Source organism: Castor canadensis, chromosome 15, assembly GCF_047511655.1.
Source record: "Castor canadensis chromosome 15, mCasCan1.hap1v2, whole genome shotgun sequence".
In the NCBI taxonomy this organism is placed as follows: domain Eukaryota; kingdom Metazoa; phylum Chordata; class Mammalia; order Rodentia; family Castoridae; genus Castor; species Castor canadensis.
This window is the reverse complement of record NC_133400.1, coordinates 85,017,918-85,042,411: the sequence shown is the minus strand read 5'-3', so window position 1 is coordinate 85,042,411 and position 24,494 is coordinate 85,017,918. Positions and strand designations below refer to the sequence as shown.

Genomic DNA, 24,494 nt, shown 5'->3' with positions numbered 1-24,494 from the left:
TTCCTTTTATTAGTTTTCTTTGAAATGTGCCCTGCTTCCTGTGATTTCATATAAATCATTAAGAAGTAACTGGGGAATTTTTTATATCCTCCAAATATTGCTATATTTTATGTAGGATCCTCAATATATAACTCAAGCAATGTATTGTGGATCCAGATTTCCTGGGTTCTAAAGTGTCATATTTTGATTGAAATTGATTTGCATTTATAAATTAATTTGAACTAGTTCTGTATAACATTGTCATAATATTCATATCCTATGTTATGTATTTCAGCAGCATTTTATAAATTTTTCTAAGAACTTGCATATCTCTTCTTAAATGTATTCCTCAAAGCTTTCTGGCTTTATTTCTAGAAGCTTTTGCTTTTCATGAAATGTCATGTTTATTGCTGAATTATAGGCATATTCTTGATTTTTATATGTTTCTTTTATATCAGTCACCTGGATGATTTCCTCTTAGTTATAGCTACTTACATGTAGAGTCTTTTAAATGTTCTATCTAGATGCTATACCATCTGAAAATAGAAAAGAAAAATTACTGAGTTTTTCTTCTTTCACAAAATGCATACTGTTTATTTTTACCTCATATCTCTAAGATAATGTTGAATAACAAGGATAATCGAAATCACTCTTTTCTTGCTTCTTGACTCCATTGGGAATGCTTTTGAGTTTCAGCATTAAATATGCATGTCATAAGCTTTAGGTAAATGACATTTACTACATTCTACGATCATTTGTTAAAGAATTATTTTTACTTATGAATTAGTTTAAAATTTGCTTAGGTTGCTCTATTCTAGGCACTAGAGATACAACTCTCAATTCTTTGAAGAAAGATGTTCATTTCTTTGTTCCTGCTGAGTGTGTCTATTTCAATTACTCCCATTTCTCTGGTCCCTCCTTCTCTTAGTTTCTCCCCTCTTTTCAAGATGATGGCTACATAGATGTCACTTCATCTTGGAAGCCATCCCTGGTCCCTTATATCTCAACTGGTAATATCCTTTGCATCCCCATGTCATGCTATACTTCCCACATCCTGATGCTTATTACCCACAATTATAGTTATCTATAACTTGTCTTTGTCCCATAGTCTGAGATAAAATGTTGAATCTTGTTCCCAGTTGTATCTCTAGTGATGAGGGCAGCATCTGGAACAAATCAGATGCTTAATATTTTTTAATTGATTAATTGCTTATTATATGTCTTATTTGCTTTCATGACTGGGGTAGACCAGAATTTGATTATTTTGGAGGGTTAAATTTTAATTACTATGATCTCTGATATGAGAAGCTGGGCCCATTTATGACCCAAATTGGACCTGTTGTTTATGAAATGTAAATGTTGTGTTCAGATAATTTAGCACACCATTCTGAGACCTCTCTGTGGGAACCTATAAAATTTTCTCTAATTTTTCATATCAGAGAGCTAGATTTCTCCTATACAAATGTTCTACTTTTATTTTATGGACAATATTGCACGTTTCCAACCATATTTTCTATTTTTCACTGTTTGGGAAGCTAAGAATCATTGCAGCTTAATTATAAGAAGGTGTAAACCATTATAGAATCATTTTGGACATTAATTTGATTCCAGGTTTTCTTTTGTATTTGGTTTCTTATATTTTGCCTCTTCTCTAAAATATTAAATTATATTTTATATTGTCAAATTATATTTCCCTATAAACTACATTAAATCATTTTCAAGGAAGCAAGGTAAAATATTTTCAGGGGCAATGTGTTATTGAAGTAATCCTTGCTACCTCAATCTGTTTTAAATGCTGCTGGCAGATTTGTCTTTCAACAATACATAAATAATTATGCTATGCTCCTGCTTAAAATACTTCAGTGGCTTTTCTTTGCTTCTAGGGTAGAACACAAACTTCTTAGAAAGTTACATGTGGCTCCTCACAGTTCCTTTTTCAGAACAATATTGACTTTTTATTTAAGCACATCATGTCTGTAATTTTGATGAAATGATTTGTAAAATAAAAAGTAATAAATTTCTATAACAACATATTGGCTTACCTTTCCACTAAAATTATAGAGTAATATATTATATCTTCGTAATAGTGAACTTAGGATTAGTTTTGGTTTTGTTTGTTGTCTTGTTCTGAATTTCCCATAATGGTGTATACTGAATTCTGTTTGCCAAGGAATACAAATGATAGAAAGTTTATGTCATGCTGTATATGACAGAGAGAGCAAGAGGGGACATAAATAAGTAGCTATTGATTATTCAACTTATGTCTAAATGTGTTTTATGTCCTGTGTAGCAAATGGAGGTATATGTCACTACCTGGATAACAAAGTTAATTCAGAATCAAGAAATCCCCATTTCTTGAAATGGCTTTAAATTAAATGAAAGTGTTAAATTACTTCAGGAAAAGGAAAAAAGTCAATCTTAATTTGCAGTATTCAAATCTAATTTTCCATACCTACTGTCCCCTTTGATTTTCTTACTAAATCTAAAAGAGAGAAATTATGGTTGTTCCCCCTTTATTATGGGAGAAAGGGGTTTTAAGACACTTTTCTGTGCCTGAAATCATGGAAAGTACAGAGTCTATATATATTATGATTTTCCCAACATATACATGGCTAGCATAAAGTTTAATCTATAAGCTAGACATAAAAGATTAATAATAATAATAAAATAGAACCATTGCAGCATATGCTATGACAAGTTATTTTAAACATATGAGTTACTAATTTCTGGAATTTTCCACTTAATATTTTTAGACTACCGTTGATTGTGGGGTTACTTAAAGCACAAAAATGCAAAACCACAGACAAGGGAGACTACCGTATGTTATTTCTGGCAATACAGAAAATCACGGCTTAAGAAAAATAACTCTGCCCTAAAACATACTTCCTTACCAAGACTTGAAATGAAATTCTGAATTTTGGAATGGAATGCTGCATTCCTTTGCTAAAATATCAAAATAGCAAGTCCTTTAATTCTGCCTTACTAACAACATCAAAATAACAGAAGTTATGTCAATGAGTGTTTTGTAGAGCATCTGCAGGATGGAAAGGCTAAACTTCCTTTGAAATCAATTGATAGAGAGGCTAATTAGAGAAAACTCACAATGACTAAAAGTAAGATCTTGAAAGGGCAGAATAATGCCAGTTGACCAGTAGCAATAACTGTATCATACACCATTAAAGAAAAGTTATACATTTAAACATGCCAAATTTCTGGGATGCTTAAAGTGTATTTTAGCATACTTCATGTTCATTTACTTGGTTATACAAAAAGCATTTCCTCAGCCAACTAGATGTGCCGTAAGATCTTCTTTGAAATTATATGCATCCATCAGCCTCTCTAAATTGAATGCCATAAAATGATAAGAGATAGAGATATATTCTGTGCATGTACATTTATTTGTTGTCTTCTCTGTCATATGAAACTTTGCTTCTTTTCAATATGCTCTGAAAAATTCTAGCAGCCACTTTTCCCAGGAAATGGGCACTTCTGTAAAATGTTGTAGTTCTTTGTATCTCTCTAACACAGCAATTCTCTATATTTTCCATGGCTTACAGTATCCTCCACTTATATCATCTATGCTTAAATGGTAAGAAAATGCCATCTTACTTCATACTTCACATATATCCAGCACCTGTAGTTCAGGTACATGCTGTTTATCCATTTGGCCCACTCTCACCGTTTATTTCAGAAGCGAATTCAATCTAAAAGCACAGTTCACTTGTAGTGTGTGTTCTTCTCTATGTGAGAATGTGAGGACAAGTTGGAAATGGTCTCAAAGTTAAAAATCACCCTTATTGTATTCATTGTATTCTAAGCCAACTCTCAATCTCTGTTTTCATTTCTTTACAGTTTAAATTCCTGGAGCGAAATTGTCCACAATTCTATTTCCACCTGGTCTCAAAGAAATGATTGCATTAAAATAAAAATTATATTAAAATCAGGAAATGTGTGTCTGTGTCTGTGTATATTTTAAAAGATCAAGCTAAATTTTTATAAATTTAATGAAACGGGTCTAATAGTGTAGACATGGTTCCAGAAAACGACTCAAGGATCCATGTTGTAGGACACTTTTATGATAAGATTGAGGTAAACATTTCCCAGCTGTTAGGTTATAATAGCTAACTAGTACAATAAAAATGATAATTTTTGTGAGAATTCTACTGAAGGAAAAAGTTACTACACTGACTACTGACATCATTAAGATATCAGGGCCACCTATGTCATGTACTAGGCAGTGTTCCACAGCCCTGAAGACAAAACAATGAAACCACACTGAAAACAGTTGATTCACAGTGACGGAGAGACTTATCAGAAGGTAACAAAATAATTTTAATATATGTAAAAAGCTTCAAAGTGATTTTTAATTGTTAATTTTATCTGGTAATACTAAAATGTATCAATTTGGCTGTTTTTTTAAATGAGTTCACATTCCCCACCCTGACATTGAATTCTCTGAGCATGAAAATTTAATGTGTGACATCAAACTTTTCCAAAGAATTTCTTTGTAAAGTATATCTCTAATAAATTTGTTCAATGTGTTTCTTTAATGTTTTAATTTGAAAGTCACTTAAATGTATGCCACTACACAATTCAGTAGCAATTTACTTTTGAAGTGGTTTGTTTTGTAACCTGGTTATAAAATATCTAATATACTACTTGACTCCCCTCCAGCATCAGATAAATATTTCTAAAGTAACAAGTTAAATGACTTCTAGCTCCATATGTTTTACACATTTTCTTAAAACCTAGCCTTTATTTAAATAAAAATGTTTATTCTCTAATGTTCAATGTCAGGACTTTTTATTTATTAAGATTAACATTTAGATTATTAAACACAGTAGGCATTCTTTCTGCTACATTTAAAACAGACATTCAGAATGTAAACCAATATGAGCTACTCTATGTGTATCTGTACATTGTTTGACACGTTCTAATTTTTATTATTCACAATAATACCAAAGTAGTTAATATTGGCATGCTAGTCATAAATACTTACAATCTTAAAGTAAGATACCAATTTTTAAAAGCCATTATCCTTTGGATTTTTTTTCACTTCTGCACATTTTTTCTTCCTAGAACTTTTTCTTGAAAAAGAGAGGATTGAAGGAAAGCCACTTGAAATTATAGAATGCTTCAGGAAAATAAAATCTCTCTTCAATTAAGTCTTTTCAAAAAAATCTATGCATAACACTTTCCGAGCCAAGGCATAAGTTGGTTTTATTGCATTTTATGCTGTGACAAAGTACCATAATTAGCACATTGGTGTAATTCACCACTGTTTCATTACAGTTGATTGCCTAACTACCTGGGAAGTTAACATGGCTTCTTGTGTACTTGACCTGCCTTATTTTTCTATGCCATCGCTGTTAGTGGGAATTGAGCCAAGGCATTCATTGCTAACAGTAATAGAAAAAATAATCCTGATAAAACTTATAAAATAAGGAAAATATGTAGTTTTGCTCTTTGCCTCTTCACTCCTTTCCATTTTTAATTGGCTTGATTTTATGATGAAAATTCAAATAAAAGAACAACTATCTGACATTCAGCTAAGGCTTTAGCAATTTAGAAAGCCAAATCACTTTTATTTAATTTAAACTATTAATCATTTCTCTTCTGAAAGTCTGACTTTGAAAAATGAAGTACATTAAAACAACCCATGCTTGACTTTATGGGATTCTATAAGTAATACAGAAATAGTGAAAGCCATTTAAATGGCTTGAGGTAGGGATAACAGGAAATATTTTAATGCAAAAAATATCATGCAAAAGTAGATTAAACACTATTGTCTCATCAAGAGTAACTTTCTTCCAAGTCTTCAGCCAGTGGGAAAGAACCATGTACATGTATATCTTTGACTCCTTAACCACCAACAACTGTATGATATGACAAAGTAATTATCAGGGTACTGTTAGGTTAGAGTACCAAGAAAAGCCCATCCTTTAATAAAAGAACCAATGATATACACCATTACATAAAAATCAATGTGGAGCTCAAGAGGCAAAATTGCAGATGATCCATACCTCCTATAGGCTTATGATAGCTTCAGAACTAAGGTGGTCTATATGACCCTCATCTGAAAAGAGCAATCACAAAACGCGTGTGGAAAAGTCTGTGTAAACAATTTACTGTCTCACAGAAGGATGCCTTTTATTATCTGTCATAATTCCTCTGCTACAAAGTAGCAGTACACTGCATATTAAGTAACAGGTGTTATTGTTGTAGCTAAAATTAAAGGGTCTTCTATAGGAGACAACATAGGTTAAGTTTGCATTGTAAACCAAGTTTACCTCTGTGATCTTTAGTTACCTGCCCAGTTTCTGAATAGTGAGATAAACTTTTGCATTTGGTTATGGAGGCTTTCTTATTTTCAGATTTCATCCTTAGAAATTTCTAGTGCTTCTAGAAACTTCTTAGGCACTCTCACTTGAATTATTCTCAGCATCCCATGATCAAAAAAAGTCCAAAGAGAAGTGGAAGCCCTAATAATTTTACTATTTCTACTACTGCAATCCTAGAAATTTCTATATGAGGTAAAGAAACAGATAGGAGATAATGTGTTTTGGAGTAGGGAATAAGGACAATCAGGAATACAAAAAAATGGCACTAAAATAAAAGTAGCAAAAATGTTATTAATAGTGTTTAATGATTCTTATAAATATTTAGGAAAAATGAAATAACAACCCAAGCAGGAAGCAAAGACCATCATTATGAACTAGAGTGTATCAAGACATATGGAAGGGAATTACATGTAAACACCTCAAATGAAAACTGCAGAATACCTTTGCACTGATGATTTTTAGTTGTCAGGACAGTGAGACCCAAACAGCAGACAGAATGGTCCCAGCATGCTTGTTGCCTTTTTGTGTTTGCACAGTGGCTGTCAGTTTCAGCCTTGCAGGTAGTGGAACCCAGCGGGAAGAAGGGGCGGGACCCAGCGATACAGCCTGAACTGAGAGCAAATTTAAATTACTGAGCCTTTTTTTTTTCCTTTTTTATTTTTCTACTCTGCGACAAACTGAAAAGATTCCAGCACGCTAATTTAACCACCCTGCTTCTTCTTCTTTGCCTTTTTCTTTTTTTTTTTTTTTCTGTCTCCCTGCTTCCAGGATAATTAAAAGAGAAACCTGTAAAGGCAACATTCCTGTGAGCGAGTTGGTGCTGCAACGTGCTGGTAAGAAAATGAATTTAATTTTTTTATCTTTTTTTTTTTTTTGGCTTTTCCTTTTTTTAAAAGAGCTGAAGGCTTTGTCTGTCTAATGCAGTCATAAGCGTGGCTTCCCTGCCGTGAGGGGTTAGCATGTAACGAAAAGGTGTAATTGCCTGATATATGACCTTCGTATCATACTTATAATGGGTAATAACAGCATTCCTACCTACCCTGATGATGCTTCTCTCTGCAAATTGACTATCCACCCAGTTGCAACAGGGCTAAGATTGTCGCACTATGACAATGAGTTGTTGATTGTTTGGGGTTGGAGTTCCAGGGTCCTGTCAGAAAGAATTCCTGAGTTTCTCCAAGTTACTACATAGCAGGAGGTATTAATGGTTTTTAATAGGACCCTTACAGATCATAACTGTTTGCTGTTTACTGCACAAACAGGAAGTACAGCGATGGAACTTTTTTTAAGGAACACTGTAATTATTGCAGACTTCTTTAGTCCAGTTAATGAAACAAACTGAAGCAAGTGCTCAGTAAAGTTATTTTAATCCCTTTCATCTGTAAGTAGTCAGGAGTTCATTAGACAATCAACTGGGGAGAACCCATATCATTTGGGGACCTTGTACTTGAGATGTCAACTTTATTCTTTAAAAGGACAAATTTTAATTCAACCCAATTAAATTCAACAAGTATCTCGATACACTCTGCCTGGTCCTGCTACAGAGAATGTCCTATTATTCTATTGTGGAGGAGAAACTGAAACTAGATTGTGTAAATTTTCAGCAGCCAGTTTTCTTATCACCTTTAGAGCTGACCAGGTCAATTAAGACATTACAAAATCTATGACTATTAATCATAAAATAAAGTTCTCAAGGTGAAATGTCCTATAACAAATGTATTTCTATTCCATTTGTGCATGTAAATTTTGCTTATGTTGGTTTGCAACTATGGCCAGTATTTTTTAAGATTGGATTTTAACATAATAAAGAACAAGGATAGGATTAGTAATACTAACATTTTTACTATATACCAAACACGTCCACGTGGCTAGCCAGATTCTAGCCCCAGACGCTGGGAGACACATGAAAAGGTCCAGTCTGCTTAGATGTAAGTCAAAAAACTTAGGAGCAAATATCTTCCTTTCTTTTTTAATTTTGCTTTTAAAAGCACATAGGAAGCATCAAGAATACAATTTTCTGTTCTTCATCGTAAACTGATAGTTTTATGTAGTGTTTCCTTTTGTTTTTTTTTTTTAATAGATAAGTAGAAATGTAATGGAGAGCTGTTCAATTACAGAAAGCACTCTCCATGTATCCATTAAAAGTTTTTTCTAAAGAAAAACTCTTCCATGGATACTTAAAAGTTGTATGCTATTTGCATCTTACAGAAAATGTGGCATTCCGTATAGTGGTGGCATTTGTTCCTTGGTCTCTGTCTCTATTCTAATTGTGTCATTCTTACATTTAACAGCTGAAACTTACTGCCCTCGGGGCCTCATTGTTGCCCCCTCCCCCCCCCCAGATCACTTGCAATATCTGAAAAGTCCTCAGAACATTAGAAAAATGTCAATTGTTCAAATAATTTCTGCCTCTTTACAAGAGAAAATGCTGTGGATTTAATAGTTCATTTAAAAAATCTGTTCTTATCCACCAGCAACTGTCTATTAGCAACATTTCAGTTATAATTGGAATAAATTGTTGCCCAGTAACAAGCAGCTAACTCCACAGTGACTTTCCATAGAATCAGTGACTAGAAATAGCTACAAAGAGCTAAATGCAAGTCAAATGACAGCCCTTATATTTCTTAATTTTGAAAAAAAATGATTCATTTCTTTGTAATTTCACCATTATCTTCAGATTCTTAAATTTTCAAATCAAGGTGCTTCTTGCAAATTTCTAATTGACCAAAATGAGGAATAAAGGTCAGATCTGTGCAAATTTCTATTTGTGGCTCAAAATAAGAATACTAGAATGTAAGCATAACCTCCACTACTAGTGTTAACAAGATTCGGAGCTAGCAACACCATTATGTGTGGGGAGCTGCTCTCATTTCTAACAGAATGTAATGTAAAATTATGGTTGTCACTGTAGGACTCTGTCATTTGAACTAGTAATCAGTCCATAATTCTGTAGATTGCTGCAGTTTAACTGATGCTATCCCCCATTAATAAAATACTGAATAACACTGAAATTACATTTGTCCTAGCCATTCTTTCAGTAGATAAAGAACCAGGAATCCTAAGCCCCGGTACCTAAGTGTGTATATCGGAATGCCTTTTCTTCTTCTTCCCTTGCTTAAGTGCTATAACATTACAACTTCCAGAACAAAATTCTTTCACAATAGTTCTGCATCTGACATCAGCGCTTGGGGCATTTGGGAATAACTTGCACCGGTGTTAAAATAAAAAATACCTGACAAAGAGAATTCACATTGTTACTTTTCACACATACAGACAAAATTATTGATGGTGCCAAAATGAAGGCAACATGAAATTATAAGGATTGTTTACTGAAAATATGACACTTGATATTTGTTCAATTCATTATAAATGTTTACCAAGTATCAACTATACAACAAGTAATATGTCAAAATCTATGAGGAACAGAAAGAATTGAAAAAGCCACATCTTGGTCACTAAAGGAATTACAAGGTATTGGAAGTTCAGCTGGTAGAATAGCAAAAGTAACTTGATTAATTAACCTGTAATGAACTTAACATTCTGTTAGGCTACTGTGAGCAAGGAAATTTATAACATATTTTTTTTTACCTCCTAGAGCTGGTACATTCTTCACTTCCCATATTTGCTTCAATTCTATTCCTATATCCACATACATTTTTCTATTTCCTGTGTTTTAAAAGTTATTCTTGAAACAACAGTTTTAACACTTACATTTTTTAAGTATAAAAGAAATGAAGAAAGAAGCACTGAACTGCATATCAGGAGATATTAAGCCTCTTCCCTAATCACCTACTAATTTTGTTGCTTAGTCTTCCTAGGCTCTGTCTTCTCATCTTTACAAAAAGGAATTTACTCCATCCAACAATATAATTTTTTTAATCTCATCCCAATTGAAGATGGGCAATTTCCAAGAAAAAGAAAGAGAGTTATGGCAGACACCATGTAACAATAGTTTAAACAAAATGAAAGAGAATTATCAGTTAATAAACCACAAATCCCAACCTCCACATTTGTGCTGTGTTGATACAGGGTCATGCACATCCGTGGATTTTGTACCCACTTCTCTCTTCATTGACATGGTAATAGGGGAGTATTGTAATGAACAGTGAGCGTGTATAAAGAATGCTGCTCTGGTATGTGTTGGAATACATCTCAAATATGACCCATGCAGAAAAGAGAATTTTTCTCCTTAAGCCACTCTGTAAATGCTGACATTTTCTGTATACTTTTCAATTTGATAAGTTTTCATTAATGTATCAGATCATGAAACCACCACAAAAATCAAGAGGCAGAAAATCTTCATTCAACACAAGTTTCTTTGTGTTTCTGTGCAGTCATTTCGTGCCTCCACAACTAGCATGTAGACAACTACTTATTTGCTTTCTTTCACTATAGAGTAATTTACACTTTATAAATGTTGTATAAATAAAATCATGCAGTACACACTCTTCTACATCTAGTGCTTTTCACTTAGCATAATGTCGTTGTGATCCATACTTATCATTGCATTTATCAGTAGTTTTTTATTGCTAAATAGTATTTCATTTATGGAGAAGCCACATTTTTCCATCCATTCACCTGTTGAGGCATATGTGAATAGTTTCCATTTGGGAACTGTTATAAGCAAAGCTATATGAACATGCATGCAGACATCTTTATGTGTGAGGGTGTACGTTTCTCCTGGGGAATAGCTGGAAGTAAAAATGCTGGGTCAGGTTGTAAATATATATTTGAATGTATAAAGAAAAATCAAGCAGTTTTCCAAAGTAGTTGTAAGATTTAATGCTTATACCAGCAATGTGTGAGAGTTCTTTCCAGTTGCTGGACATCCTTGCTACCAGTTGGTGTTGCCAATCTTCAATTTTAGCTATTCTAATGAGTTTGTGGCAGTATGTCACTCTGGTTTTCATCAGCATTCTCCCTGGAAGCTAATGATGTGCTTTTGTTGTGTGTGCTCATTGGCTGATTATGAAGTGTCTTTTGAAGTCTTTGAACCAATTTTTACTGTCCTTTGTGCATTCTCTTAATATTAAGTTATTGGAGTTCTTTTAATATTCTGGATAGATGCCTCCTTTTAGATAACTGCATAGAAAATATTTTCTCCCAGTATACAACTTTTCCCAAGATTTTTAAATGGTATTTTTGTAGGAAAATTTATTTGCATAAATATAATCGCCAGTTTACCATATTACTTTTTTGTATTCTCTTTAAGAAATCTTTATCTACTTGACACAACAAAGATTTTTTTCCTTGATTTTTCTGTATAGACTTTATGATTTCAGTTTTTACTTATAGATCTCTGATGTGTTCTGTATAAATTTTTATGTTTGGTATGAAAGTAACATGAAGACTCATTTTTTTTGTCTGAGTAATTAATGGTTTCAAACCATTACTAAAAAGACTACTCGTTCCCCTATTTAATTACCTTATGTCACTGATAGTATAAATTATTAGCATATAAGTTCATCATTTGGGGGAATCTCTCTGTTTTGTATCATTCATCAGATGTTGATTCTTTCACCAGTTCTGTACTATATTGATTACCCTCACTTTGTGATGAGGTTTGAGAACAGGTAGTATAAGTTTTCCAACTTTTTTGTTCCTAAAAATTGTGATAGTTATTCTAAGTTGTCCTCATTTCCATATAAATTTTAGAATTAGCTTATAAACTTTTACCTCAATAAAAACCCTGCTGAAATTCTTATTAGAATCGCATTGAATATATAGCTCAATGTGTAGAACTGACATTTTAACTATATTAAGTCTTCCATCCATAAAAATTATTTAGTTCTCCATTTATTTAGGTTTTTTTTCATTTCTTGTAAGAAATGGATGGTAATTTCCAGTATAGAAGTATTTCACCACTTTTATTAAATTTATCTCAAAGTATAAAATGTTTTTGGATGGTATTCAAATGAAATTTTATTTTTATCTCATTTTCTAAGTGTTTGTGTCTATTATATAAAAACTTTTGATTTTTTGTATAACAACCTTTTATACTGCTACCTTCATAGATTCATCTAGTAGCTCTAGTAGGTGTTTAAATGTATATATTTCTTTGGACTTCCTAAATACAACATAATCCCTGGCAAAAATCCCTAATCTTTTCTAATCTTTTTTCAGCAGGTTGAAATATCTAGAATCTCCAGTAAAATGTTAAATAGAAAGTGTGAGTGTGAACATATTTGACTGTTTTCCAGTCTTGAGAAAAGACATTCAATCACTCACCTCATAGTGTGAGGGGCTTTCATGCATAAAGAAGTCTCTTGTGGCCCTCAGTTACTAAGAATTTTTACAATGAAAGGGTGGTGTCCGATTTTTATGCTGAGAATTTGACATGCTAATATTTTATTAAGGATTTTCTTGTCTAGATTCATGAGAGATATTGGTTGGCTTCTTTCTTTATTCTTAATGTCTTTGGTGTGGCTACTCTCACAAAATAGGTTAAGAAGTATTCGTTTTTCCTCGATTTTATGAACTACTAGTGTTAACTAGTATTCTTTTATTTTCCTTAAATATTTGTTGGAATTTACCAGTAAGCTCTCTGGTCCTATAGATTTCTTGTTATAAAACTTTTAATTACAAATTCAACTTCATTAGTAGATATACAGTTGTTTATATTTTCTGTTTCTTCTCATGGTAGCTTTAGTCATATTATTCAGAGACTTTATGTATTTCATGTGAGTTATCACAGTATTGCTACAGAATGTAGCAATGTTTACTACATGCTTATCCCTTTTGTATTCTGGGATCTGGAGTCATTTCCTTTATCATTCTTAACATTTCTTTTTTGCATCAGTATGTTAGTTTTCTGTTTCTAACATAACAAATCGCTATGAACTTAGTGACTTAAATAATACAAGTTTATGATTTTATAGTCCTCTAAATCAGAAGTCTGACTTAGGTCTCGCCAGACTAAAGTCAAAGTGTCAGCAGGGCTGCACTCCTTTCAGGGAAGGATCGATTTCTTAGCAGTTCTTGAACTGAGAGCACTGTTTCCTGGCTGAGAGCTATTCCAGCTCCTAGACATCACATACCTTCTTTGACTTGTGGATTCACATTGCCTTCCATCTTCAAATCCTTCAATGTTGACACAAGTCTCTCTCACACTCCTAATCCTCCTTTCTCCATCTTCTCCTATCCCACATCTTTAACTCAACTGAAAAGGATGTCCATTTTTACAGACCCACGTGATTGTGTGGGCACACTTAGACATCCAGAATCTCTATGTCAAGGGAAACAATTACATCTCCCTCATCAATCACATCTGCAGTTTTTTCTGCCATCTAAAGTCACCTATTTGAAGGTTTCAGGAATTAGAACCTGGGCATCTTTCAGAAGCTATTTTTCTGCCTTCTTTGGTAAAAACTGAATAATTAATTTCAGTCTTCTCTTCATTTTATAATCCATACCTTTAAAGCTATAAAATTCCCCCAGCCACCACTTAAGGTATTAGATGCTTCTCTCAAATTTTCACTTACTTTATTTTTATTATTACTACATTTAAATAATTTCTAATTTATTTGTGATTGTTTCTTTCTCCTACTGAATTTAGGGATGTATGTAACTTAATTTTTAAATACAGCTTTTCTAGATGTTTTGCCTTTTTCTGATTTCTACTTTATTTCCATTCTGATAAGAAAGCATAGTTAATATGATCTTTTAATTTATTTCCCAACATCTTGCTTATCTTGATGAAAATTCTAGATATGCATAAACAGAAATCATATTCCATAGCTATTGGTACAGTGTTCTTTAATTGCTACTTCTGTTGGTGGAGTCCTATAGTTATATTTACTTACTGATTTTTTTGTCTATTCTATCAATTTGAGAGTAGCATAAAGCCTACCTTTACCTATTATTAGAGATTTGTCTTTTTCTCTCCCTAGCTTCTATTGGATTTCTGTCCCTATATTTTGAAGTTCTATTCTTAGGTCATATAAATTTATAATTGTTATCTAGTACTACTGTATTGACTTCTGTTCATTATGAAGAATGCCATTCTTTTCTCCAGGCACACTCTATTTTGGTTAGCTTTTCCTTCCTTCTTTTATATTAACCAAGTACTTTTGAAAACTCCATTTTAATTTATGTATTGATTTTTTAATTCTATCTCTCTGCATTATTTTTCTGTGGTTGCCTAAGAAATTACAATATGCATTTAAAGCTTAATCTAATCTACAGTTACTATAATTAATATTTCATCAGCATATTTTCACTTATCATCTGTCTTTTAAGCTTTATTTTTAGATTGATTACATTTATAGATAGAAAGATGGATAGATAGATATGTATATATATTAAGCTTATTGGTAAGTTGTTTTATTGGTTTTTTAAAATTGTTTCTCTTTTAAACAATTTAAGAGTAATAAACATGTTTATATAGCCTGAGCAAACTTTTCTCATTTTCTGTTTATCTAAAAATGTTCTAATTTCATCTTTTTTATTTTTAGGATATCTTCACTAAACATAGAATTCATCATTGATAGCTACATTTTTACACTCAGAACTTTGTCACTCCAATATCATCTGGCCTCCATAATTTTTTAGGAGAAGTCAGGAATCAATCATAGCATTCATTTCCTCTAACTAATTTGTAAATTCTCTCTAGTTGAATTCAAATTTTGTTTGTTTATCTTTGGATTTCAGTAGTTTAACTACAATGTGTTTAGGAATGATTTTCTATGTTTTAATCCTGCCTGAAGTTCCTTAAGTTTCTTGGCTCTGAATTTAATGTTTTCCATCAATTTTAGGGCAAATTCTTCCATTATTTATTCATTTAAAAAATATTGCAATCACTTCTGTCTTTCCTTTCCTTTATAAATTGCAATTACCTATAACGTCACTGGTATTTTCTCACAGGGCTCTGAGATTCCATTTCAGGGCTCTGAGATTCCATTTATTTTCTTTCAACCTATTTCTCTTTGTTTTTCAAATTGGGCAGTTTTTTTTTATTTATCTGTACTTTATTTTATTTTGCTCTGCCATCTCCACTCTGGTTGAGTTTATCTAGTGAATTTTTAAAGTTTATTAAGTTTTCAGTTCTCAATTTTCTTTTCTTTTTTTTTCAGTACTGGTGTTTGAACTCATGGTCTTATACTTGCTAGGCAAGCACTCTATCACTTGAGCCATGCCCCCAGCCCTTCTATAGCTTATTTATTTTTTATTTATTATTTATTTATTTATTTATTTTTAGATAGGATCTTTCTTTTTCCTAGGGCTGGCCTCAGATTGCAATCTTCCTACCTATACCTCCCATGTACTTGGGATTATAGTCACTCACCACCATACCCAGCTTGTTTGTTGAGATTTTCTGGGCTGCCCTTTAACCACAATCTTCCTGCATTCTGCCTCTTGAGTAGCTAGGATTACAGGCATGAGGGTAGGCTGCCTACCCTGATCTCTATTTTTTTCTATTCATTTATTTCTCTGTTGAGATTCCCTTTAATTTCTACTCATAACAATATAATTTCTTTAATTTTTTGCACATATTTATAATTGCTGCTCCAAAGTTCTTTTCAGCTAAAACTAGAACCTGACATTCAGTTTCTGTTTATTGTCTTTGCTCCTGTTCTTTGACTACACATTCCTCTCTCTGCATACCTAGTAATTTTTGGTAAACTGGATGTTGAAGATAATACATTGCTGTGACAATGGATTCTATAGTATTCTGAGAATTGTTGCTCTTTACTTCCAATATTCAGTTGATTTGCCTGGATATGACTGACATGTTTGTCTTCTCTGTGATATGCAGCCACTGGTATCTCTAATCTGTCCTTATTGCTTCTAAATGCTGCTTTTTATTAGCCTGGCCTCCTAGAGGTCTCCTTTTTGACTGTGAAATTTGGCAACCAGAGATTTAGACAAAGATTTTACTCATATTTGGTGTTCATCTGTTCAATGGATTCTTTGTTTCTAGAATTTTTCTTCTAAATTCAGATGCTATGGATATATCCTCAGAATCTCACTTCTGACACATCAAACCTCTTTGGCTACAGCTTCCTGCTGCTTATGTTTTGTACAATCAAAAGCATTTTCAGGTTAAAAAGCAGTAAAATTTTATATCTTGTCCCATGTATCTTTTATCTTTCAAGAATAGATTCACCTTTGACCTCCTTCTACTTTGTTGCTTGACTCTGTAGAATCTCTCCTCCCCAAGTATGGCTCAACTGTCAGCCAGACACTATGGGTTTTCATTTCATTCCTGTGTAATTCATCTTTACATTCCTGTGTGCATTGCCAGCCCGGAACTCTAATTTCTGTCAACATTTGCTAATCAAGTTTTTTTTTCTACTGCTATTTTCCACTCTCATGGTCATGGAGATTGGGGAATACCCTCAGATCACAAACATAGTTTTTACCCTTTGCAATTGTTATTTTCTTAAAAGAATTAAACCTTAGAACATTCATCCTACATTTGAACCTATTCCATGGTCCTTAAGCTATTATGATCTTTTTGTAATTTATTCAGTCTCCATCATTGTTGTATGCAGAAGGGTTTGCATAGCATTGAACTCCACTGCCACCACTATAAATTCCCTCTGAAGGCATATTGATATATATCTGTGTCTGCTATGTCACAAAAACTGTTGAAGAAGTGAGATATAAGGTACTTCAAGTCAAAGTCTTTGACTTTTCAATGTATGTGAATTTCTCACTTTCTCTGTGGTTATTATACCCCCTTAATTAAGTGGTTAATAAATTCACATACCAAAGTCTCACTTTAAGTATTAGAACCATGGAAATGTCATAACGAAACCCAATATATTTTACAATTAATATGTGCTAATAAAAGAGAGAATTGGAAGTACTGAATTTTATAAAAAGGGCTCTGAACTAGATTCATTCTACTTTGGAGCAAACTGACAAGATTTAATTTAGTGATCAATGATTCCAAACTCTCCATTGGTAGCTGATCAGAGCTTCCATGATCATTAGTGTGTTGTTTTCCCATGGAGAGCAGGTAGTGAGATCATCAATTGCTCATTCTCATTCTTCAACTTAGGCTTCAAATAGTGGCTCATTGGTGAAAGTAAACTCTGCTCAAAGAAATTAGGAAGCCATGGCACCATGGCTACTATTTACAATAATAACTAGCAAATACACATGTGAGAAGTATTACAAATAGTAACTAATTCACTTTGTGTTCATGAAAATACACATTAAAATGGAGATCCTTCCACTGTGCTTTTACTGGATGTATTGCACTGTCTTTTAGCTATTATGGTCTTTTAGTAATGTATTCAATCTTCATCTTGCTGTCTGTAGAAGAGTTTGTATGGCATTTAACTCTACTGCCATTACTATAAATTCCTTCAGTAGGTATATTGATGTATATCTGTGTCTCATATGTCACAAAATCTGTTGAAAAAGTGAGGAATAAGGAATTCCTAGTCATACTCCTAATACATTTTGAGTTAAATTTTATTTTTGCACCCAAAAACAAATACATTGAGTCATAATCTCCATTATCACACAATGTGAATTTATTTGGAAATAAGTCGTTGCAGACTTAATTAATTAGGATTATACTGGAGTAAAGTTGGTTCCTCATACAACCATAAAATAGCCACGTAAAGAGCATCACATAGCGAGGTTCCTTGTGAAAATGAAGATGGAAACCAACCTCCTGCCACTATAAGCTAGGGAAAACCAAAAATTGCCAGAAAATCCCCAGACTCCATAAAGAGGCAAGAAAAGAATCCTTTTTAGTTTTCAAAAGAAGCGTGGCCTTACCAACTTCTGGCCTCTAGAAATGTGATACAATAAATTTCTATTATCTTAATTCACCCAGTTTCGGATACATTTTTATAACAAACCCTAATCCGGGTGCCACTGCTAGATATTCATTAATAGAAACATGACATAATTCTGAGATTTAACAATGAAAGATGAAACTTGGTTAGGATGGCATATGCCGTACTATGTTGGTTGTTCTTACAGTTCTTGTTTAAGCATTTGTTTAATGTAATGAACATGTCTATGGTTGGCCATCATATTTCTTATGTAGGCTAAGGGTAATAATCATTAAGTCTACATTATACTAATCATTTGTACTGAGTCACATACTAAGTTCTGAGAAGAGCTGGAAAAAGGAGAAGCATGTCATTTTTCACTCCTTATTTGTCCTCCAAATTACATCTGAGCCACTAAATATTAAATATTGTTTTTAACACTGATTCTAAAAAATTAAAAGTTTAACATCTGAAAGGGAAAGCATTTGAATTCAGACAAACCAGGAACTGTATCTTATACAGAAATTTCTTGTTATTCTTATTTTTGTAAGTGCTATTTTCTATACAGTGAGTGAGGAAGCCTTATCTAAGAAAGGTAACAATTAAATTCTAGAGTGGTCTTAAGGAGAAAGTTATGGGCATTCAGAGAAATAACATCCAAGAGCAAATGGAGGCAGATATAAAATAGCACTGTTAGCCAGAATGAGTTTGCAGAACAAGTAATGTCTGGAGCAGCGTAATGGTGAGAGTGGTTGGACAGAAGAGCAGTCACACGTTGTGGGCAGAACAAGGCAAACGTTTTCTATAAAGAGCCAGAGAACAAACGCTTCAGGCTTTGCTGGCCATGATGCCTAAGGTGCCTAAGACACCTCAAGTCTGTGCTGTGGTGTGAATGAAAGTACCCATACATAACATGTGTGTTAGCTTTCCATCACACTAACAAATACCTGAAATAATCAACTTATTAAGAGAAAAGGTTTGTTTCTTCTCACCATTTTGGACTTTGTCCATGATCAAGCTTTTATACCTCTGGTGGAGGTACAGAGTGGCAATGACAGGAGCACATGGTGAAGGCAACAAAAAGAGAAGCAAAAATGAGAGAGAAGGGGGCTAGAGCCCCACTATCCCATTCAAGGACATGTCTCCAAGGACCTGAAACCTCCCACTAGATGCTAACTCTTAAAGGTTGCACAACCTCTGAATGTTGCCAAGCTGGCAACTCATTTAATACATGGGCCTTTTGGAGACATTCCAGATCAAAATTATATCAATATGTAAATAAGTAAACATGACTGTGTTCCAATAAAATTTTATTCATGAGCACTAAAATTTGAATTATATATTATATGGCAACCATGTAAAAGTTGGAAAACCATTCTTGACTTGCAGACCATACAGCAGAACTAGTTTGTTACTGATGTAAGACATAGGACATGGTGAGCTCTGCTGATTAAATTATCTGCATGACAGGAAGTCATCAGGAAGGTTTTGAACTGACAGTTTTCATTTTTAAAGATCACAGTGACTTTTCTGAGAAGAATAGACTGTAGAGGAGAAACAGCAAAAAAGAAACAGGTTACTCCTAGATAGTGATGAAGAGGCTTGGACTAAGATGTTAGCGGTGGAGGTAATGAGAAGAGGCAGCTTTAGGGCATACTTTAAAAGTAAATCTAAGAGCTGGTGAATTGGGAATGGTGTCACCCACACAGAGGTCAATAGGATGAAATTTGTGTAGAAAAGATAGAAAAAAATGGGGGATTGAGATGAGTCCAAGGTTCGAATGTCCAAAGTAATATTCTAAGAAGCAGTGGAGTGGTTTTCTCTTTTTTTTTCTTTGTAAAAATAAACATTTTGTTTGTATTAATATATTTTGAAATTTATAAAACCAGATAAGAGACAAAATTAGGAAATGTTAATATCAATTAGATTAAAATGTTTCTTAAGCATAAACAGAGTATCCCAATCAAATAAGGGGTTTTCTTAACACAAGAAAATGTCTTATGTGAAAGAACACTATAGAAGGTACTTATATATTGGTATACTAATTTATCTATTAATTCTATGCTAATCTTAAAACAACTTCAAAGTCCATATAGTTACAGATCCCTTCTATCACTAAATATAAATTAAAAGAAAAGGTGCTTGCTAATAATTCTTTTACTATATAAGACAAAAAATAAATGTAAGATTAAACTGCCTTGCTCAATGCAAATTAAATATTCTTAGAATGTACAAAGAAAAATGACAAATTCTATACTCACACCAATTTGAGATAATATAAATATGCCTATATCAAACAAATATGAAAGGTTTTTTATTTGTTTTTCTTTTTTTCAGGGTGGGGGAGCTGCCTGCATTGGGCTTTTAACTCAGGGCTTTTTGCTTGTTAAGAAATCAGTCTAGCAACTTGAATCACACCTCCAGCCCTTGGATGGTTTCCTTATTGGAACAGGTCCTTAGAAACCATGTTTTGAACAAGTCTCTACATTTGTACGTCTAGTGTACTTTTGTGAACACATTCAGTGACTTCCCTGTACATTTCTCCATATCTGTCTGATTTTGATAGGGCAAGTATTTTGCGTCCATTCTGGCAATGAAGGAACTGAGTACAAGGAGATACCTGTTCAACAGTATGCAATGAGTTTCTAATGGTCTAGTCCTTTAACCCCTGTCCTCTAGACTCAGATCCTTTCCACTTTATCAGTCTGCCTCTGCCCCACTCATATAAGTGCACATGCATAAAGCAGGCAATCATTTTGAGTTGTCAATGTCTCAACTCGGTTATCAACAGGATTGTTCAAGCTCCAGTGCCACTCAGAGAAAAAAAACAATAGGAAAGTAGTTGTGCTTTCTGCTTCCAGATCAACTTTTCAGGGAAGCATCCTTATCTAGGAAGAAAGGAAAATACAGTTATATAATTTGAGGGCCTCTTTCTGGGGAACAAATCCACCCATGGGTTAAAGGACAAAGAACACATTATGTAGTAATTAAAACATTTTGCTCCCTAACACATATGCTCAATGTACATTAACCTCACAGGTAATTTGAGGCTAACAAAAAGTGCTCCTGGTTACTTAACACTTTGTTCATACCCTCTCTGTATTTTCTATGCATAAAAGGCTTAACTTTTAAATAAGAAACCCTTAAACTCTCAATTTCAAGCAATTAAGATCATAGAGTGCATATTTCTTTGAGTAGTCAGACATTTTCTTCTTTTTATTCTTTTTTATATCCCACTTTTAAGCTGTTTAGCTTTTTCTTTTGTAGTGGTTGTTGACAATTCCTTTTCATTTTGTATACCATCACTTCTGAGTCACTTTGGCACCTGGTTCTGCTCAAGTTAACTATAGATTGCTGCTTTCCACTACCAAGACTGCTGAGTTTTTGTTCTCTTGAATACTCATTCCGGTGCCGAGTTGGTTAGCTCCAATTAGTAAAGAGTGATTGACAACCTGGGAAAATTCTTAAATGCAAGAGCATCCTAGGCAAAATCACATAATTTTCAACTTGTTTTAATGTCATGCCACTCATGTTTACTAGAGAAGATTATCGTTTTAAGGCTCTATTTTTTTATTTAACTTTAATCAAATAGCCATTCCCCTCTGCCTCAACTCCAATCACATGGAATGAATTATTCAACTTTGTGTTTACCCTCAAAAAGGTATTTGAGAAGCAAGTTTGATACAAAGGCAAAAGGCTAATTGAATGTACAGGCTGCCTCTCCATTACCCTGCTCAGAGCTCTGCATCATGATGTCAGAAAAGGAAACAAGAAAAAACAGGAAAGGAGGTGTTAAAATAAATCCACCCAGCTGAAGTTCTAACACTAATACTTGGATGTGTGCCTACGCCCTCACCTTATTCTTAAATATCTTTAGCCCCCAAAGTTTATAGCAAATAAAAATCTACAGCAAATATATTTGCTCGTATGAAAATTGGGGGGAGAAGCAGAATATCAAATGCCTTAATGGATAGCAACTTCCTGCTGGAAAAATAGAGATTTATCCCTCATCCGGGGCATTAAAAGATTATAAAATACTTTGTAGAACGGGAATGTTTGGACTTTCTTTAATTATATCCTTTTTGACTTTCTTTCAGAGCTATGGTTTCTCATATATTTCATGTTCTTTCCAACAGCAATAGTAAACTGTCAATATTGTTTCCATTTTAACCTTTAATGTTCAGACTGTCTTAGACCAACCTATGCTCCCACATGTGTTCTTGTTCTATAGGTTCTTAACTTCCCTTCCTTTTGGATGCCTCATTTGGTGACCAATTTTTTTTAAAGTGCTCTTTTATTAAATTATGGGGACAAACAAAGACATGTAATTGAAATCATTCTCCCATAAAAAGACTCAAATTTTTAAGTAAATTAAAGGTGTTATTTTTAATTTTCCTAATAGCCAACTCAAATATATGCACAAATGGAGGAAAAAAGAGATAGGTCATTCAAAATAGTTAATTTAGGTATTACTTATGCTGTGGGGAGCTGGGAATTTAACTCAGGGCCTCACCCTTGCTAAGCAAGTGTTTTACCATTTGAGCCATACTCCCAGTCCTTTTGTTTTAAGTTTGGTTTTCAGATGAAGTCTCATGCTTTTTCCTGGACTGCCCTTAAACCTCAGTCCTCCTATCTCCCTCTTCCAAGTGCCTGGGGTTACATGAGTGTATCAACACAGCTGGCTGAATGTGGTACTTCTAAAATGGAAATATATATCATGCCTTGCAACATGGGGTTAAGAACAGGACACATTCCGCATTTTAAGTTGACCCTTGATTGGAAGTCTAAATTGAATTTTCATATCACACCTCATAAGATGAAGAAAAAAGCATAAATTTACCATATTATAAGATAAGATTGTTGATGATAATGGAGAAATGAAAATACAATTTTCCACCTCTGTGCTGGCAGTGCCGTTGATTCAGTGTGTCCCATGCCTGCTGAACTATAATGGGTAAGCCCAAAAGTATTTCATCTCTCACATTTTCCCATGTTATAGTCACAAAGTAGGTAGAGAAAATGGCTCACTGGTGGGCATTCAGACATCTATAATTTGGAGACTAATCCTATCTTAATTATAAACTTCATCAATCACATTTGCATCCTCACTGTGCCCTGGCTCTGGACTAGACAGTTTTCTAGGCAGAGCACTATTCTTACATCATACTCCTAAATTTAAGTAGGATTAATAGGCTCATGGGTTGTTTTTATATGGCCCCATGCCTAAGAATGGATTCACATTTTTAAGTGGGAATGAAAGGAAGAAAAAGAGGGAGGATAACAATGGACAGAGAAGACAAGATATAAACATAAGACAGAAACCATCCATGACCTAAACCTCCTAAAATAGTTATGATCTGGGCCTTTATAGAAAGAGTTAGGCAACACCTGAATGACTGGTTCACAATATTTTAACATTTCATAGCATAGGACTTTTATGTTCCTGATACTATTTTAATAAGAATATTAGTAGCTGCTTCCCATGGAAAATAATTTGCTCAGCAAATTATAATTTGCTATAATGTAGCAAATTAATCATGTCCTCAGAATATCTGTAGTATAATATTTAATACTATGGCAAAAGATTCTTCCTTCTTACTGTTGAATCATTACCACACATCAATTTAAATGTTATCAGATACTAGATAATATAAGTAGTATCCTCCATTCCTTCCCAGGAAAATGATGGTTACCAGCTTTCTGGCTCTTTTCTGATAGCAGATTATGTTATAAGCCAAGATTTGGGTAGACAAAAACTATAGATACCAACACTATTTAGTTCTTGATTACATCATGGGTTTTTACCCAGAAAAAACTGAAATCTGGCCAATGACAAGGTGCTTTTGTTTATTAAATTTTACAGCCCAAGCTATACTTTATCATTATAAAGTATATTATGCATTTTTTTTACATTTTATTTGGACCTAGTGACATTCATACCTTCGCCAGAAAGTTCCTATTTCAGAAGAAAGACCTGCTATGCACATTTCTCATCATAGCATCTACAAAGTGGGAGCATCGTTACTATATCTAATTTAAGATTGGACTGGGTCTGGAGGAGTGGCTCAAATGGTAGAGCACCTTCCTAACAAACGTGAGGCCATTATTTCAAACCCCACTATTGCCAAAAAATAATAATTCAAGATTGGAGAAAAAAATCAGTTATGGAAGGTATGGCCCTCTCTAAATTTGTCCAAAATCTAAAAATACATTAAATACTAATTAAAGGTATAAATTTATTTGGATTTTATTTGGACTTGTCACAAATATAGTACATGAAAGAGAATTCTAAATAAATTATTAAATTAAAAGTACAGAAATGGTGTTTATTTGGGGACTGCAACTATTAGTAGTCAGTAACTCACAGGCACAACTGAACAATTATTCTTTGACCTCAGATATTTCTGGAAACCAATTTTCATCATTTCTGGCTAGGGCA

The 24,494-nt window shown here is 33.5% G+C and overlaps 1 protein-coding gene across 4 annotated transcripts in view; it reads left to right on the top strand.

Annotated features, from left to right (window-relative positions):
- The first annotated feature begins 6,828 nt into the window (after positions 1-6,828).
- Celf2 (CUGBP Elav-like family member 2) overlaps positions 6,829-24,494 on the top strand; it is an 808,044-nt gene continuing 790,378 nt past the window's right edge. For 3 of the 4 annotated variants that reach the window (XM_074056689.1, XM_074056688.1, XM_074056690.1), the window contains exon 1: positions 6,829-7,153. The gene's annotated coding sequence lies outside the window, so the exon portion shown is untranslated. The remainder of the gene's footprint in view (positions 7,154-24,494) is intronic. The other variant, XM_074056686.1, reaches the window with a different exon arrangement.